General features: G+C 39.3%; 2 long non-coding RNA genes across 4 annotated transcripts in view; one reads left to right on the top strand and one right to left on the bottom strand.

Annotated features, from left to right (window-relative positions):
• LOC144220793 (uncharacterized) overlaps positions 1-6,821 on the bottom strand; it is a 51,854-nt gene extending 45,033 nt beyond the window's left edge. For 2 of the 3 annotated variants that reach the window (XR_013331859.1, XR_013331861.1), the window contains exon 1: positions 6,624-6,821. This is a non-coding gene — a long non-coding RNA (uncharacterized LOC144220793). The remainder of the gene's footprint in view (positions 1-6,623) is intronic. The other variant, XR_013331860.1, reaches the window with a different exon arrangement.
• Positions 6,822-7,043: 222 nt separating this feature from the next.
• LOC144220071 (uncharacterized) overlaps positions 7,044-16,171 on the top strand; it is a 66,718-nt gene continuing 57,590 nt past the window's right edge. Inside the window, exon 1 of the long non-coding RNA XR_013331610.1 lies at positions 7,044-7,251. This is a non-coding gene — a long non-coding RNA (uncharacterized LOC144220071). The remainder of the gene's footprint in view (positions 7,252-16,171) is intronic.

Below are 16,171 nucleotides of genomic sequence, written 5' to 3'. Positions count from 1 at the left end.
CCCAAATCTAATCTCACATCTCCATGCCAGGCCAACTCCTTCTAATATTTAAGGCTGTTCAAGGCTCGATTCCAGCAAGACTAGAATTGGGTTGAGTTATTTTATCAAATAAAAGAACTACCAAAAATCTCTTATCCCTGGTCAAAGCATGAAACATATTATAATGTTGCTTTGTCCACATGGGTCCAAAAAGTTTTAAGGAAGTTTGTACCAGCTGGTTAGCATTGTTTATTGATGACAGTGAAACTGATGATTTGCACCTAATCTTCATGGGACCTTTCTGCCATTGGTGATGCCAGTAGTGATAGTCAAACAGGTTTCAATTGCTAAAGGACATTACCAGGACCCAAAGTGACAGTGTTTTCAAATCTAGAGTTTTGCAAGAAAAGCATACAGTATCAACAGCATTGGTAGTGATTACACAGCAAGAATGTGGCCAAATAAAATAAAATACCATAACCAAGACTCTACCTTAGTCTTGATTCCAAGGTGTCCAGTATGCATGCCAGTGGCTCTTGATCTAAAGGAACAACTGCATCCATCTAGCCTTTTACAAAGATGGGAAATTTGAGGCTCCTACTGGCCACTGTGGACTACTAATGTGAGATTGGTTTGCATTATGTATTTAAGTAAGATATTTTTGCTTTAATGCTGTTGCTATATTGTATTCTTTTCTAACAAAACTCTAAATTTGGAAACACTATCACTTCAGGTCCTGGGAATGTTCTTTAGCAATGGAAATCTACTTGACAGTCACTATTGATGCAAAAGCTATGTAATTGATCCTTTTTAAAAAAAATTGTTTATTTATTTATTTTGAGAGAGAGAGATTGAGAGCAGGGGAGGGGCAGAGACAGACAGAGAGAGAGAGAATCCCTAGCAGGCTCTGTGCTGTCAGTGCAGAGCCTGACATGGGGCTTGATCTCACAAACCATGAGACCACGACTTGAGTTGAAATCAAGAGTCATCTGCTCAACTGGCTGAGCTACCAGGTGCCCCTAATCTCTCTTTTTAATAATCACCTTTAAAAAGAATTACCTTTCCAGGATTATAAATGGTAATTTCCCACTGTTCTGCATGTTCGTGTGTGCGTGTGTGTGTGTGTGTATGATTTGTATTAACTTTTAGTTTTACTAAACTTGGACTCATTTGATGGTGGAAATAAATGATCTGTAATTTTTCTGAAAATAAGTTGTGAATTTTTCACCGTCAGCTGTTAAGGATTCTAATTTTGGTACTTATCAAGCAGAATAAACCTTGTCATGTACAGCAACCAATGTTTATTTGTCACTATATCCAGAATTAAAACACCAGATCCTTTATAGAAATATGTGTAAAATAAATATATAGTTTGCATTAAAGTTAAGAGATTTTTTTCCGTTCTATGTTTAGGTTACTTCTATAGCTAAAAATGAGGTTTGTCCTTTTTTTTAAATTAAAATGATCTAAAAAGTTCTTCTGGGGCTCTTATTTTTGTCATATATGCACCTCTGTTTAGACTGAATTGGCACAAGGCAAATGAGTAAATAGATGATGGATAAATAGATAGGTAATGAGGAAGGAAAAGAGAAGACTAGAGAGACAGTTTTTTGTGATACATGAAGAAAACAAAAACTGTCATTTCTTGAAATCCAATTAAACTATTGTGAAGCTGAGTAAAAAAAGTCACTCAAGGTCTAGAGTATAAATAAACAATTAAACCACTAAATACTACCTATATCACCACCATTTTCCATCTCATCAAGGATGGATTCACTAAAAATTTTCAGGAGTAAAACTTGTTTCCCAGGCTGTTACAAACACTGGATATTCTACTGGGAAAAACTCAGAATAAGAGTAAAGAAAATAGAGTCAGGTCTTCTATAAGGCTTGTTTTGAAAATGCAAATCTATTCCAAGGTAACTAACATATTAACCAACAGTTTGAGTATAATATGAATTTTACATCTGTTTGTGCATAATTTTATCTGCAGAAAACAGTACATAAAGCAAATAAAACAAAACAAAACAAACAAACAAACATCCAAACCTGCACCCAGCTGACCTGAGACAAGTCAAATGCACCAAATGCATATACAACCAGACCTTGGACATTTACTAAGGACCTCAGCTAATGGGTGTAACTCAGTTAATGGGTGTTCTTTTGCATTTGAAAATTGTCTATTTAAAAGAAAAATCTATTCATCATCTCAGATATGTCTAAATGGTTCAAAATGCCAACCTGTGCATGCAAAAGAGAGCTTGAAGGATAAAAGAGAAGCTTGAAATGATAAAGCATTTTGACAGAAATCAGAGAACATGTGATATTTCCCAAGAACCAGAGACAACACAAGAAAATAAAAGAAAAAACTGTGCTTGGAACAACTTCAATAATAAGGCCTCAAGAAGCAGAAAACATAAAAAGATTCTTAAACATACGGATTGAAGACCACATAGGAAGAAAATCAGAAAACAGAAATCATCTTTTTCATAATCAAAGAGAAAACACTTTTTCTAAGCTCTTTTTCCCCATAACCCTAGGCTAAGATGTAAAGATTTCTGATCAGAGCAGGGATCCCTTAAGATTGTTTTACTGTAATTTTCTCCTAATCATCCAAATATGAAAATTCCGTTTAAAAAGGAGAGAGAGAAAATGCTATCTATATACAAAGACCTTATACAGAAATCACCAAACCCAGCAAGTGACTCCCTTTAGACCAACCACTCCTTTGAGTGGTATATTCAGTGGATTTAAACATACCAGGCTTGGGGCACCTGGATGGCTCAGTTGGTTAAGCATCTGACTTCAGCCCAGGCCATGATCTCACGGTTCTTTGGTTTGAACTCCGCGTCGGGCTCTGTGCTGAGAGCTAGCTCAGAGCCTAGAGCCTGCTTTGGATTCTCTGTCTCCTCTCTCTGACCCTGCCCTGATCATGCTCTCTCTCTCTCTCTCTCTCTCTCTCTCTCTCAGAAATAAATAAAAAAAAAAATCAAAAAATTTAAACATGACTTGAATTTCCAAAGTTGTTGGCTGTTAGATCAAGCCATACAAATAAGAAAGCCTTAAAATTTTTTCAAGGGCAGAAAAACATGCCCTAGTATTTAAGGTAAACATAAAAATTCAGGTCTTGGGGCACCTGGGGCATTTGACTCTTGATTTCAGCTCAAGTCATGATCTCACAGTTTGTGAGTTCAAGCCCAGAATCAGGCTCTGCACGGGCAGCATGGAGACTGCTTGGGATCCTCTCTCTCTCTCTCTCTCTCTCTGTCCCTCCCCTGCTCTTTCTCTCTCTCTCTTTCTCAAAACAAATAAACAAAACAAACATTAAAAGAATTTAAAATTTCAGGTCCCTCTCAAAATAAAGTGCTGTATTGATTGTAGTATGTACATATTTCTTAAACATTTAACATGTGTGAAACTATGCTACCATTTTTATTCAGTTCTTATTTTTGTTTTTAAACATGTCACTTGATGAAGTCTTGGAGTGTTGTGACACATTTTCCCCGTAAACCCTGTGGTTTTGACACAATTTTCATAGCACTTCCATTTTGGAGACTGCATACGTGGTGTTACAGCAAAACTGACTGTATTACACTTTAGAGAAGGCCACTAGCTTTCTGCAAATAAAACTCATCTATACATTACATTTAAAGTGACAATTATCCAGAAAGATCATCATAAGTAAGATTGACGGTCTGTCAATAATGAAAGAACGTGGCGGTGGGGGATGGGAATTCCATCTCTAGGTTGACAGCAGTGTACTTAGCATTTCCTCTGAGACAGCATACCATCGTCTCAACTGCACCCCATATGTCCAAAATTGAAGTCTTCATCTTCTTTTGAAGAACTGTTCCTCCTCTAGTTTCCGCCATCTGAGAGAAAACTGTCCCTTCATTCTTGCTCTTTCTCCCACTCACTCCTGAGCCTTGGTCATCCTGAATGACTCCTCCCACTCACCAAACTGCACCCAAACCATCACCAGACCTGTCTACTCATCTCCTCAGTACATTTCCAATCTCTCACCTTCTCTCTGTCTCCACTGCCCTGACCTGGTCTACATCTTCCTGAGGCTGCCATTTCTTTTTAATGGTGCCCCTGTTTACAGGTTCTTGTCAGAGTATGCTGTGAGGAATACAAGAATTAGGTCATACCTCTGACTAAAAAGTTCAATGACTTCTATTGTAGGCTTTATGATCCACAAAATTCCTTTAGTTCAACATGTCATAGCCCCGGCCACCTCTTAAATCTCATCTTATAATATTAGTCCCCCTCAGCCCCATTCCCAGCTTGATGGAGCCACGTCCTTTCTTGCCTCACAGCTCCCCTCATACTGTTCCTCTTATGTGCACTTCTCACCTGTTTAATTCATACTCAACTTTCAGGTCTTAGGTATACATCACTTTTTCAGAAACATTTTTTACCTCCTACTCTAAATGAGCACCCTCTTCACTCTCTTACTGGTCTTACAATTATTGTCCATCTTGAGGCCGATCTCAATTTGCATTTTTTTATACATTTGTATGATCGTTTACTAAATTCTCTATTTCCCACTGGACTATGCATCCCACAAGGACAGAGAGTTATCCTATTTTGGTCACAATATTGAATAACATATGTCTTTCACAGAATGAAAATTTTCAATATTTGCATCACAAATAAATTCCTTCAGAAAACATTTATCACATGTTTTAGATGTTGGAATATGTTCTGGAACTAGATCTAAGAACACATGGTCTTTTCTGGGAAGGCATAATCAGATCATCATCCTAATAGCAATACTTAGCATTCTGTGGATTTGTGATGGGTTATATATTGTCAAAATCCATCTTCACAACAATGCTATGAAGTTGGTACAGTTGGGTTGTTAGCCTCACTTCCCAGATGAAGAAACTGACTCGGCAAGGTTAAGCAATCACCCAGGGTTATACAACCAGTCAGTGGCAGAAGTCTCATACATGTCCTCTACTCTCTACAGAAGCAGAAAGGACATACTCATCCTTAGGAAGTTGTGAAAACTTTCACTGAAAAGTAAAATTTGATCTGTGTCTTAAAGAATGGGTCAGAGGTTTTCAGACAGAAAAGGGGGTGAGGGTATGCCAGAAAGAAGGAAGAGCAGTTGCATGTGTGTGAAGGACATGGCATATTTGTGGTGGGGCCAAGGAATCCAGAGGAGGTAAAGCACTCAGTCACATGGCAGAGAGAACGAGGAAAGGATGCAAAAGAAACAGGTTGGGGCCAGATTAAGAAAGACCTGCATTAAATCTAATCTGATCAAAGGAAAGCCCGTGATAGTTATGGTCTAACAAAATTACAAATATTCCACATACTTCCTGTGTCTTAAAACGCTAAGTGTACAGATTCTACCACAGGAAAACAAAAGTGCCAGACTTATTAAAACATCTGGATAACTAAAGTCAGATGTTAGAAATTTCTAATTAAAATAAACCCACAGCCATCTTCCTACTCCATTCTCTTGCTTGGACATATCTGTCCTAGATAAACAGGTATGTGGTAGGGGTGCCCCGCGGCATAGGAGAGCCACGGGGATCCAGAGCGGGATTTTGGAGCAAGATCAGTGTGAGATGAGTGTCCACTCAGAGAGGCAGCCCAGGGTGAAATCTCAGTGCTCCAGAGGGGTGGGAAGACATCCAGGTAGGGGATGGGGATTCTATAGGGTCCATCCTTAGGAGATGGGCATAAGGTGCCAGAGCCTGAGTATTTCCACAGAGGCACAGCCCAGTGCCGGGGATCATAGCTACATAAGGATGACATCCATGAAGAGGGAACTGGGTGAGGAGGAAGTCCAGGTATGAAGGTGGAAGGTGTCAGAGCCCAGGAGAGGTGAGGAGCGATTCTGTGTGGGAGAGTGGCCCGATGTAGGGTGTAAGAGGCCAGCTGGAATAACGAAGGTGCCTAGCATGGGGACTGAAAACCCAAATGGAATGAGGAAGATATCCCTGGGGGGGATGGAGCAGGATCAGTGATAGGAGTGAGTTAAATACACTGTATATTTAGCATATATTAAGAATACTAAAAATAATCATGCAGCGTTTTCGCTGCCAGAGAATAAAGTTACAAATATGGAAAGGAATCCTAATTGACTAGAATTGAATACTTCAATGTAAACTCAGGGATTTATAAAAGTATCTCTATGATAGCAAAATAAATATACAGTAGTCTCTGCTTATCCACAGGAGATATGTCCCAAGACCCCCAGGGACTGCCTGAAACTGCAGATAGCACCAAACCATATATACATATACATGTATATGTACACACACACATCATGTATTTTCCTGTACATATAAATGTATGATAAAGTTGAATTTATAAATCCGAGATTTAAGAGATTAACCACAATAACTAATAATAAAATAGAACAATTAGAACAATATACTGTAATAAAAGTTCTGTGAATGTGCTCCCTTTCTCTCTCAAAACATCTTTCTGGGGGCACCTGGGTGGCTCAGTCTGTTAAGAATCTGATTCCTGAGCTCAGCTCAAGTCATGATCTCACAGTTTGTGGGTTTGAGCCCCCACGTCAGGCTCCTGGAGCCTGCTTGGGATTTTCTCTCTCTCTCTCTCTGTCCCTCCCCCCCTCAAAATAAATGAATCAACTTAAAAAACAAAACATCTTTCTGTACCAAGGCACCTGTGAGGCTCAGTAGGTTGAGCATATGACTCTTGATTTCGGCTCGGGTCATAATCTCACAGTTCACGATACTGACGTCTGCATCAGGCTCTGCATTGACAGCATGGAGTCGGCTTGAGATTCTTTCTTCCTCTTTCTGCCCCTCCCCTTGTTCACACGTGCAGGATCTCTCTCAAAATAAATAAACTTAAAAAAAATCTTTCTGTACTTTGCTCCCTCTCCTTGTAATGATGTGGGGTGATCAAATGCATGTGATGAGTTGAAGGGAGGTGAATGACACAGGCATTGTGACGTGTTGTTAGGTTACTACTGACCTTCTGACAATATCGGGAGGAAGATCGTCTTCTTCCAGGCTGCGGCTGGTTGACCCTTGTGACTGAAACCATGGAAAACAAAACTACAGATAAAGGGATGCCACTGTACATGTCTGTGCTTGTGCACGTGTGGTGTTCATGTTTACTTACATTTGCTAGCTCTGTCCACTGCAAGGGCATGATAAGGGCAAGAACCATATGTACACCTAGCACTCAGACCTTCGTTTCTAAAGACCTTTATCCACTGGAAACAGGGCTTCTTTGAATAAACAGAAGATTCCAAGGCCGGGGAAGAAAAAGTACAAGGTGAGCCCACAATATTTTATTGTGTCTGAAAGTGAGGAAATATTCAAAAAATGATGGGAACTTGTCAAACGCCACAAAAGCCAGGTTGGAGGCGTTCTCACTGGCCAAGTCAGAGATAATTTCAAGGTCAAAATAAACACAAAGTAACAGATTTACCAATTAATTTAAGTCCAATTGTAACAAATGTACCACTCTGGTGGAGAAGTGTAATAATGGAGGACATTGTGGATGTGTGGGGGTAAGGGACATATAGTAAATCTTTGTACCTCCCCTTCAGTTTTGCTGTTAACCTAAAACTATTCTAAAAAAAAACAGTCTTTAAAGATAAATTAAATAGGGAGTCATGAGCCCATATTTATAGAAATAATCCATTGAACAAACAAATTGAAACTATGATGAGACGGGATTTTACATCACCTCAAAGTATCTTTTCAAGAGAGGTGTCTAGGTGGCTCAGTCACTTAAGTATCTGACTCTTGAGTTCAGCTCAGGTCATGATCTGATGGTTTGTGGAATAGAGCCCCATGTTGGGTTCCATACTTATGGTAAGAAGCCTGCTTGGGATTCTCTCCTCTCTCTGTCTCTCTCAAAATCAAAACATTTAAAAGATATGTATCTTTTCAAGAAAAAATACCTAACTGCAAAGGTTAAAAGAGTAACTTCACAGTGGACAAGGTGGCCCCCTTACTGACGTGATGAAAGTGAATGCCACCAGCAACAGGCTGAAATGAAATTGTGCCCACCAGGAAAATGCAAAGAAAGGAGTGAAGCATCACTTTTGCAATATCCCTGCTGAAGATGCAGAACCTGAGTCTAAAGAAAAGGAAATATTAGGCAAACCTAAGTAGAGGACATTCTGTAAAGTGATTAGATCTTCAAATGTGTCAGGATCATTAGTCAAGGAAAGGCTGAGAAGGTGCTGCAGATGACAGAGGCTAAACAGACAAGTAAATGCAATGTGATTTTGAGTTTCAGCCTTTTATTATAAAGGATATTATTTCAATGTGATCTGAGGACGAGACGGCAGTAAGGTATCAATGTTAACTTCCTAATTTTGAGGGTTGTACTGGGGCTATACCCTTCTTGTAGGAAATTCACGTTCAAGTATTCAGGGTGCTGAAGCATAATATCAGCAATGTACTCAACAATAGGTTCAGGAAAACAGAAGTTCTTTGTACTTACTGCAGACCCATCATTCCTGAGAGTTGATTTTTCTTCTAAATAAAGAAACAACGATAATATCACATTTATATGTCTGCTCAGTTCTCCAGAATCTAGCTTGAACTCAAATAAACCACAGGTGGATCTTTGTCTTTCGAACTCCTAGCAATATATTGTTTCCCTTAGCAACTCACTGAAAGTTATGTTCATTCCCACTTACACAGTTCTTAACAAATTATTCTTGGTTTTCAATCTTTCCAGCCAATTATGTTTATTATATAACCATGGTTGAGGTTGATAGACCAAGATTACCAGAAGCACACTAAAATAAAAATAATAATAATAGTAAAATAATAACATAAAATGTTGAGTGTATTTAGCTTGCTGTAGCAAAGGCCAAGGCAACCCACAGGAGCTGTAGGAGTATCTCAGTAAGTGGGAGTTGAGAAAGGCTTTTTATGGGATTTGAGTTTCTGCTGGATGATTCAAAGGAGTTAAAAAAGCAGGGACAAATTCTGGATTGGAAGCCACCAAGAAGCAAGGCAGATTCAGTGATTGGGAATCCTAACACTTTCTGTCTCAGAGGTGGAGGGTTAAGGCAAGCATAGAGGCGCCCCGGAGAAAGAAGCAGCAATCACCCACGTTAGTCAGAAGAGGGGGGTGTTTAGTCATTTCTGCAGTCATGCGGTGGCCTGTCTGTGGCATGTTCTTGGCAACGTTCATGGCCTATTGAGAATATTATGGTCTGGTTATCATCAGGGCTATTTTTCAATTTCTCACCAAAAATGTGGGAGAGGGGCTCCTGTGTGGCTTAATCGATTAAGCATCTGAATTCTGATCTCGGCTCAGGTCATGATCTCATGGCTCATGAGACTGAGCCCCGCGTTGGGTTCTGCACTGACAGTGTGGCACCTGCTTGGGATTCTCTCTCTCTCTCTCTCTCTCTCCCTCCCTCTCTCTGTCTATCTAGCTCTCTCTCAAAATAAATAAATAAAAATTTTTAAAAAAAGTGTTAACTAGGTCTGTAAGAGGCAGACATTGTAAACATAGGAAGTAATCGCTGTAGCCTATTATTAAGGGAAGAAAGCGTGGAGCTAAAATAAAAATATGAAGAAGGAGGAGGAGGAGGAAGAGGAGGAGGAAAAGAGGAGAGGAAGAAGGAGGGGGAGGAGTGGAAGGAGAAGAAGGAAAGTAAAATGTAGTAAAATGTAGTCAAACAATGGGAAGAGTGGGAAGAGGGAGAGGAAGAAAACAGTAAATTGGCTGCTATTTCTAAGGCTTTACATACACCAAACATTTTTCATTTTCAAAGCCACACAGCAAATTAGCTAGTATTATTATCTTCATTTTGCAGATGAGAAAATTGAGGAACTGGGAGATTAATTTCCCCAGTGCCACTCAGCTAGCAAGTAGCAAAGCCAGGGTCACTATATAATACACACGATGGTGGGTTTATACGTCCAATGGCTAAATATTTACCGAAGCTACGACATACAAAGTATTATCTGGTATTACAGGCAATCATATGATATAGCACCCTCTAAAATATGCCTGAAAACTCTTCCAAACATTTGCCATTCTCATCAATCCCCCTTCTTCCCCTCTGCCTCACAGTTTCAAAGGGTGTAACATAGTCTCACATGTCAGTTGAAATACGGGATCAACAATGTATTTTGTTTGACTTTAACTTTGACTTTAACTTACCCACAACTCAGGCCTTCATCTCCTCCCATTCTTCTTTCTGTGCTTACCTTGTTTTCTTTTTTAAACTCTGCTGCTCATTTACACTCCGTGTGTTGTGCCAATTGTCTGCTTATATATCTGTGTCTTAGGAGACATTATTTATATTTTTGGCTGTTTAGCATCTTGATTTCCTTTTGGGGAATTTCTCCTACCCAGTGGTATGCTGATAAAATCTGGCTCTCCAGGGGGAGAAAAAAAATATTTTTAAATAGTATTTTTACTAACAAAATATTATTATAAATGTTATATATAAACCTTACATTTTATTATAAATTTTACTGATATAAAGAACATATAACAATCTATAAATAATAATAAAATCTATAATACTCTGTCTTTCCATTGTAAATTCCATACAGCAATTAATTCTCACAGAATGCTTTTGTTTTTTTTAACTCTTTTTTTAATGTTTTATTTATTTACTTTTTTGAGAGAGAGAGAGAGAGACAGACAGACAGACAGACAGAGTGCAAGTCAGGGAAGGGCAGAGAGAGAGGGAGACACAGAATCCGAAGCAGGCTCCGGGTTCTGAGCTGTCAGCAGAGCCCAACTGGGGGCTCAAACTCCCGAACTGCGAGATCATGAGCCGAGCCGAAGTTGGACGCTTAACCGACTGAGCCACGCAGGTGCCCCTGTAACTCTGGTAGCCACACTACAGTAGTAGTTGATGACAACGTGTAGCTACGACTCAAACGTTGCTGGCATTATCATGTACTTAATGAGCAAGGGAAAGGGAAACAACAAAGAGACATGTCAGAACTATTCTGGTTCATCGATGACATAAGTTCTTTGATGAATCTCATAACAGTTTTTGAATACTAGAGAAATATTTCCTCAATTTTTTGAGCTCTTTGTAATGTAATGGCTGCAGCTGTCATACAATTTTAAATTTAATCTGCATTATTTCTCCATCACTTTCTTAAGTCTGAACAACCAAGAAAACGATAAATCAAGTCCTACTTTGTAGCATTTGTGAGTTTGTATGGTACAAAACAGTCCCACCCCAGACAATTTCGTAGCCCATCAATGTATCATATTTCCACCCCAAAGCCACAGTAGATGCAATGCAAATAACCTTAAGGACATAAATAATAGTAAAATGTCGTAAAACAATTAGGAAGTGGTAAGTTTTGAGTACTATTTTTGTTTTAATTTAATTTATTTAACTGTACGTTAAAATCATTTAATTTTAAATAATTACTGTTTTTAACAAGTGGCTTATAAACTTCCTGAAAATGGAACAATTGGCTCTTAGGAGCAGTACAAGCCAGTCTAGCACACCACTGCTTCTTCCCTACTGGTCATGGGCACTCTTGGGTAGGAAGAACCATCTTCCATGTTTTATAAAGGAGACCAAAGGAAACAGGTCTCCCCTCCACCACAAGGAGTCAAGGGACAGGCCTAGATGCTAAGCTTGGCCCCTAATGTGCTCCTCCTGGGGGTCTGAATTTTGACTGACTCATAAAATGAGGGAAGAAACAATTGGAGATCCATTGCCCATCATGGCGGCAGTTGCTAACCAACCAGCTCCTGCTGTGGAACCGTGCTAGGCTTCCCTTCCTACTGTGTGGAGGGCCCCTGGTTACTGCCTCTCTTAACACCTGTTCTTAAGCCTGTGATCCTCCCATGTCTTTCTATAAGCTACCTGTGGGATCTCTCTATTGCTCACACTCAACAAACCCAACAGTTACTGTGCAAGGTCTTAGAGGGATTGGCTGGATCTTCCTGTTTCTAAATCTTGTACCTCACATAGTGCTAACACCAGGTGAAGAATCAATAAATATTTGCTAAAATGAATATGTGAATGGATTTTATATGTGAACATGTGAATGTTAGGGTAACATTCCTGATTATATAGATCATATACAACCCCCTAACATAATTTGAAATAATAAGATTACATTCTGAGTTCCAGAGTTTCAGAATAAATGTTGTAGCACGATGTTTCTGCGTATGATAATTATACAGTAGTCCTCTCCTTATCAGTGAGGGATAAATTCCAAGATCCCCAGTGGATGCCTGAAGCCACAGAGAGTAAACAGCCCCATATATACTGTTTTATTCTTATACATAGACACCTCTGATAAAGTTTAATTTATAAACCAGGTGCAGTGAGAAATTAATAATATCTAATAATAAAAGAGGACAATTATAACAATACAGATCTTCCTCAGCTTACGATAGAGTTACATCCTGATAAACCCATTGTAAGTTGAAAATATCATAAGTCAAAAAATGCTTTTAATACACCTAACCTACAGAACATCACAGCCTAAGCCTAGCAAAGCTTAGATATGCTCAGAACACTTACATGATCCTGGAGCTGGGCAAAATCATCTAACACAAAGCCTATTTTATAATAAAGTGTTGACTGACTCAAGTGAGTTAGTGAGTACTACATGCAAAGGGAAGAACAGAGTGGCTGTATGGATGTGGAATGCTTGTAAGTGTGAAGCTTATGCTCATGATGGTGTGGCTGACTGCGGCTGCCACTCCCGGCGTCACAGGAGAGAATGGCGCCACCCAGCTAGCCCAGGGAAAAGACCCAAATTCATACTTCAGAGGAGGGTTTCTACTGAATGCATATCACTTTCACACCATCCTAAAGTCAAAATGTTAGTAAGTCAAATTATCATAAGTCAGAGACCATCTGTGTACTATAATAAAAGTTATATGAGTATGCTCGTTCTCTCTCATGCTCTCTCTCTCTCTCTCTCTCTCCCCGAATATCATTGTACTTTACTCACCCTTCTTCTTGCGACTATGTGAGAAGATAAAATGCCTAGAAGGCACCATGAGGCAGAGTTAGGCTACTATTGACCTTCCCACAATTCATCAGAAGGAGGATCACCCGCTTCCACACATCAGTAACTGAAACTGCTGAAACAAAGCCACAGATAAGGGACTTCAAGCATATTTGTTATTAGGTATCTCTCTATATTAGGATGTTGATAGTCCTGTTGATATTAATAATAATCCCACTGGTAGTGGGAGGAGGTGGTATTTGCCAAGGGTCTGGATATTTCTCGTGCCTACTTTATATCCTTTCCACCTGCCTTTCACTGCAGCCATTGAGGCAACGAGCTTCCTACAGGTGATCCCTGATAACTCATCACCTCAGCTCCACTGCATTCTCTGGGACTTCCCTGACGTCTTGGCAAGGCACAGCCATTCACACAAAATTTAGAAGTGAGAGAACTAACAGACAAGTCTTAATTTACGGGGATTTGAAGTGTGTAAGTAGTTCGTCCCTTCATTTGTCCCTCCAAGAGAAAATTCTGAGGAACATTCATTCTACAAGGCTTTTCCCAGGGTCCCAGCAAGACTGAGCCCCAGTTGCCCAAGGTGATGACAGACTCAATAACATACTCTTGTATTGGTTTGTTTCTCCTCTACTTGTCCCAGTTGCCTACTCCTGTCCCCTGGGATCATGTCCCAAATAAACTACCTTGTCTGAGGCTCAGATTTTTGAGGAAGGCCGAACTAAGATAATAACTCAGAAAAAAATTTTTTTAAAGGAAAGAGCGTTTTTCTCTTCAACTCTTCCTAACATCTCAGTTATTCACAACTTGTCGCAAGTTGATTCAAAACCAGAATTCAACAGTAGGTAGTGGTAAAGGCTACATTGTGTCCCTCCAAAATTTATATATGAAAGCCTCTACTCCCAGAACCTTGGAAATGTGACCATATTTGGAGAGATGGCCTTTAAAGAGATGATTAAGTTAAAATGAGGCCACAACCTGAGCCATAATCCAGTTTAGTGTCCCTATAAGTGAGGACCGGGTGAGAAGGTAGTCATCTCCAAACCAAAGAAAAGGGCTTCAAAAGAAACCGAAACCTACCAATACCTTGATCTTAGACTTCCAGCCCCCAGACTGTGAAAATAAATTTCTGTTCTTTAAGCCACTCAACCTGGGCTACTTTTTTTTTAATGGTAGTCCTAGCAAACAAATTCAGTATATTAACAGAAAATAATATTTTTTTACCCTTTACTAGTATAGGACCTACTTACCAATCCATCAAGAGAGAATTCTTTTAGAAAGGCACAGAGGTTTAATATTCATGATACTGTTGAGTCATTGACAAAATGTAAAGTTATTTTTAGGATTCTCTCTATATGACATCAATATATTTTCTAAAGTTTTGTAGTTCAAAGAGACAAAGTTTCTCTTACCTGGGACTGCAGCTCATCAGAAATGAAACATTTCCATATATCACTGTGTAAAAAGTGCATCTCTACCATGGCAGACTTTTCTAACTTTCAGGATTGGAAGGAGCATTCTTTTCTCATGTTGCTGTAGAGGGAAGCATGGCTGGGCATTATATAAAACGTTGATAAAACCTGGAAATGTTCACAGTTTGTGGGAGGTATTTCAGATCATGGAATAAAGAGTAAGGGTAAATTACATTGAGTTGCTTTCTGTATTGATTTAATGCCTCGTTACTTTTTCTGGATCATGGAGAGTTCCCAGAACACTCTGCTTTCCTCTTTACTTTTCCTTTGATCCATAGTAACCAGTTGTGTGCGTGGAAGGGCCATTGTTACTCCAACATGAAGGAGAGAGACCTAGAAAAGATGGGAAAGCAGGTGAGGCCAATATGGTGAGGGCTGTGAGGGCAGCCAGAGTGAATGAAAGGCCTTTCTCTAAGGGGAAAACAATTATTTCAATTCTCTCTCTCATAACTCACACTTAAAATTTGGGCATAAATAGATCATTGGAAGATATTAAAGAGCCATGATTAATATCATATGCAGAAATGTTATCTAAAACTGTTAGGAGGCTAGGCCACAGAAAAACAAACATCCATAAGCAAGCAACAGTTTCTTCATATCAACATGTCACTGGTCACATTTTTCAAAACACCAGCCTTAAATTCCTGTGGGAGTCATAATATNGAAAGTCGGATGCTTAACCGACTAAGCCACCCAGGCGCCCCAAAAGGAAAAATATTTCTAAGGAACTCTTCAGTCAAGTTTGAGTGTATTAGCTAAAAGTGATGTAATCAAATGAAGTCTACTACTGTGGAATTCTGTGCTAATTAGCAGAGAGAAAGGTGACTTCAGCAGAAATGATATGACAATGGTCCAAGGAAGAACACTTCATCTGGAAAAGTATGTGCTGAAGGTACACAAGCCCATTGTTTATGTGGTCCCAATAAAGGACCCTCACAAAAGGGATACTACTTCTCCAAAGGGATTATTGAATTTTTACCCGTTCCAGAATGAAGACTGAAAGGTCTTTTGATATCCCACTCCTTAACTTGTTTGATGTGTTTACAGAAATTTGGGTGGGGGCATTCTTTAAAGAGCATATGGGAATGAATGTAAATTACTCTGGGCTCCATTGGTTAGGATCACGTGCTATATGAAATAATTACCTAATTTACTCCAGAACAGTAATGAAATTTTCAGTTAGTGATCAGTCAGGTGCTAGATCACTTTCATTGGTCATCAATCTTTAACCTCAGTTGAGAGATTTTCTCAAATGACATATTTAATTGATACAGATAAAGAAGAAATAAGCCACCCACCAAAAAAGAGGTGGCCATTGCGAGTTATCTAAATCTCTAAGATGACAGAAGGAAAGTAACCTCATGCTGAGTTCAGTAATAACCAGCCTTCATGTCTGAGCTCCAAAGAGTACTCTGAAATACAGATGTGTTCCTTCTTACCTCAATCCCTGCTTTTTATAGTCTGCTAGTGAGCAGACCATTTCTTTCCTTTATCCTTTCTTGCTTTCATGCTTTCTTCCTTGAATTATGAAGGAGCATCAGCCTGGGGCCCTACTTTATGTTATAGACAGTCTGCCAGGAGGACAGAGTACATAGAACTGAGAGGAAACTCAGAGTCCTGCATCTGAAGCAATAAACAGATGCTTTGGGAAGAGGTAAGAAACACCTATCTGGAAAGTTCAGATACATATTCCAACCAATTAACACTAATAAAGGACCAGGGTCTGTACAGTAAAAAGTTCCAGAATGGTTGGTGTATACTGATAAATAGCAATGTAACACA

The sequence above is a fragment of the Crocuta crocuta genome, unplaced genomic scaffold, assembly GCF_008692635.1.
Source record: "Crocuta crocuta isolate KB4526 unplaced genomic scaffold, BGI_CrCroc_1.0 scaffold1, whole genome shotgun sequence".
NCBI classification, from domain to species: domain Eukaryota; kingdom Metazoa; phylum Chordata; class Mammalia; order Carnivora; family Hyaenidae; genus Crocuta; species Crocuta crocuta.
This window is presented reverse-complemented; position numbering and strand designations above follow the sequence as displayed.